Here is a 3772-nt window from a genome sequence, read left to right on the forward strand (position 1 = left end):
CGCCGGAAGTGAGGGGCAGGGCCGGAACCGGCTGACAAAGCGGAAGTGAGTGTTTTGAAACGGAAATGTGCTGGGAACGGAAAGGCTGCTTTGCTTGCTTGTTTTCGGGTGGTACATCTAGACAGCTGCTGTCAGGGAGTTCCGCCAGGCGACGAAGTCAGCCTTTCCGAGCCCGTGACGGATGTGCAGATGCCCATGGTCCCTGGGTACGCTCGGGCCCTGCGGGCTCTGCGCATGCGCGCGTTCGGAGCTCTGCAGGGGGCAGGTACTTCGGGGTTGTATGACGTAGCGTGTATTGTTTCGCCCACGTTGAAACTGGGGGTGCGGAGGTGGGGTAGAGTTGGCCGTGGAGTGGCCTCTGCAGGTGTGCAGAGATCGTCGTGGGACTCGTGAGTAGGACTCGTGTGGGTGTATCTTGCGAATGAGGCCGAAAAGGTGACCTTTAAGAACCGAAGTCTTGAAACCCCTCCATGGCGTCAGCGGCCACCAACACTATCATTTTCAGGGGCTTAGAATTGTACTCAATTCTAGGGAAAACTGAGGAGCGTCAGGAAGAGAAGGGATATGCCTTAATTACTCAGAGAAGCAAGAAAGCAAATCTCAGTGTGAGAGCTGCGGTCTTCACCCGCTCGTCCCCGCGTCCATGCCATCCTTCCTCCGGAATGCCGGGAGAACCAGTTACAAACCCTGGCAACAAGAATTCCAGACTTCCGTGGAAATTTAGAGCGGTCCCCATCTGTACTATATAGCTCTCCAAAGAGAGGGGGAAGCATCGTCGTTTAGATTGTTGTGCAGTCGACGTCAAACAAAGCAGGTTTTTTAAACAAAGGGGAAACCCAAAAATAATATTAGCCAAAAAAGCCGTACCATTTCCTGTTATTCTCTTCTGTTTAACAGAGATGTAACCTGCATTTTATGTTTCCCTTTTCGCAGTGGTAGACAGGAAGCTAAAAGCCAAGTTTTGTGTCTCAGTTTTTTGAAGAGACACACACTATTTTACATTCTCCTTCCCTCCCTCTTCTGGTAATTTTTTTCCTACACTAGTAATGCATGGATATCTGTTCATTTAACATTTTAAAACATCTTTTCAGTGGAAATTATGCCCACTGCAAAAGGCAGTCATGCCCAAAAGATCATCAAAGACAAGGAACTTGACTCCTGAATGGATAATCATAATTTTTTTCAACCTCATCTCTTTTTCATGCTTTGCTTACTTGCTAACTAGCTGCTTGGCTACTTTTTATTCTTATGCTATAATTAGAGAAGCTACTTCTTGTAAATCACCAAAGTCCATTACAACATTTTTAGGCTTCACTGATTTTGATGTAAAGAACAGTGAGGATTTTTGTTTGTTTTGTTTTTTTTTAAGAGAGATTTTTGCTATAGGGCATGTACACTTGCCAGAAAGTGAGAAATCACCCCCCAGGAAGATGACCACACTGCAATCCCTTCTCTTCCATTCTCTTGGGATTTGGGGCATGCATGCGCCTGGGGTGAGTTTTAAGCTGTTGGGTCCGGGACTCAAACCACAGTCGAATGTGGGAGTCCAGTGATGTAGCCATTACACCATCTGCTGGTCCTGCAACAGTGAGGTTCTTGTTTTTAATAGTAGAATAGCCATGTTACAAGGGGGTCCAGTAAGTTTAAATGTTACTAGAAGGTAGATGCTTTACTAATTGCCATAGATTGAATAGTAGTATTTGTCAGAGAATTGGGACAGCAGAGTGTTCTGGATAAATGGTCCATCCTACAGATAATTTCAGGTTCTCTTGCCCATATCTCAGTTCCTCCAGATCCATTTCTGTTTAGGTAAACATTCATAAGAGCAAAAATACCATTAAGAATACATTTAGAATAGATTGGAAGGTGTCATTTGAATAAAGAAATTGGACTAGCAATTAATACAAAGTGAACCTACAAAGGGCTCACAGCAGTATGACTCCATGGCATGGTAGTTAAGACAGTTGGATCCCACATGACTGACCACAACTGGAGTCCAGGACTGGCCACTTGAGAAACCCACCAGGCGCTTGTGCATGCGCGTCCAAAATCATGAAATAACGGAGAAGTGGAAGAGAAGGAAATGTGACATGACCATTCCTTATGGAGAGAGGCGTGCTTTCTCTGTTTCTCTCTGGCTAGCAAATAAAGGGAGCCAGAGTTGGGGAGCTCACAGCAGCCAGTAATAACAGGGGAAAAAAAAGTCTGCCTTTTGTTGCTCCATGTAGGTTCTCTTCTACTGCATGGGGTGTAATACTCTTGTTTTTCACTCGTGGGTGTGTGCAGCACCTATGCCTCGGAGTTCCTACTTAGGTGGGTTGTCAGCTCGAAGCAACTGGAAGAATCGATTTCACAAAATCATAGGATTGCTGATATCACTGACCATGGTTGACTTGGAAGACAAAAGGGTACTTCCGCACCTGGGCCAGAAATCCACCACTACCTGCTTTTATGTCCGTCTTCCCCATACCAATATTCCCTTTTCTCTCTTAGGTTATTTCTTCCCCTAGAGGCTACCTTCTCTTGCCAAGCTCTTACCTACTTCCCCATAAAGCTTCTCCTCTCCCCTCTTTTTAATTGGAATACAAATCTTTAAAGAAAAAAAAAAAAAAAGTCGTTCACTATAGCACTTTTTTTTTTTTGGAGAGGTTTTTGCTATTGGTGCTTGTGCGCTTTCCAGAAAAACAGACAGTGAGAAACCACCTCCCAGGGGGGATGGCCACACTGCAATCTCTTCTCCATTCTCCTCTCAGGATCCTGGGTACACACGCACATGCACCTGGCATGAGTTTAAGCCACCAGCTGTGGGACTCGAATCTCAGTGGACTACATGGGAGTCCAGCAACATAGCCATTATGTCAACCGCTGGTCCCTCACTATAGCACTTTGTTGCTCTTTTCTAATATCTACTGCTTGCCTGCAGTTGGGGAGCTGAAAAGTGTTTAAAATCAGCCCCACAGGACAGACTAGAAGTCTGGGCTTCTCACTCAACTACTACTGATGGGGCTGGCAGGGGTACAGGGAGAGCAGCGGGGGGAGCCACTGCTTTTTCTGTGATATTCGGTTGGAGTATGGCAGTGTGTCTTGGGTTTCCAAGAATACTTTCAGGATTAGTGATTCACTAGGAGGATTCACAAAGGAAGAAGCCTCGTGGAATAGAGTCCAGAGGATACCAGGCACAAGAGTCTAAGAGTCCTCTGCAGTGAAATCACACAGGATGGCCTTCACTTCTCCAGCAATGAACTGTGAAAACAGGTATGAAATATATCTGTCAACGAAGCTCATGAGGGACTCGGCGCCAGGACCTTGGGGAAGGAGAGGGGTTCTTCATGTTGTTACTTGCTGCCTAATTGAACTTCCAGACTCCTAGAAAGAAAGCAGGGGCACAACATAAGCCACGTTGTTTACACACAGTTGAGGCACAGTGAGCCATTGTTGCCACTTAGGGAAAGTTTCATGTCTGAGCAGGAAGTTCCCACACATGTCAGCCAAGGACCAAGCACACATGCAGACCTTTCTAGGGATAGTAGGCTCAAACTTCCTTTGTTAGCCTTTCTTCACTGGTGGTTATTAACTCAAATGTTCTCTACCTTGCCACACTGCCCCTTTCCTGATCATTTGTCTAGAGAGAGCATGCTTTTGTGTTTTTTTTCTTTTTTTGGGGGGTGGGGTAGGCAGCTGTTTTTGTCTGAGCCTATCAGCTTTTCCTGGATGTCCATATCTCTAGCACCCTGTCTGGGATATATGACACAGAAAATCAGAGGCTGGCTTT

Source organism: Tupaia chinensis, unplaced genomic scaffold (genome assembly GCF_000334495.1).
Source record: "Tupaia chinensis unplaced genomic scaffold, TupChi_1.0 Scaffold143796_1, whole genome shotgun sequence".
In the NCBI taxonomy this organism is placed as follows: Eukaryota; Metazoa; Chordata; class Mammalia; order Scandentia; family Tupaiidae; genus Tupaia; species Tupaia belangeri.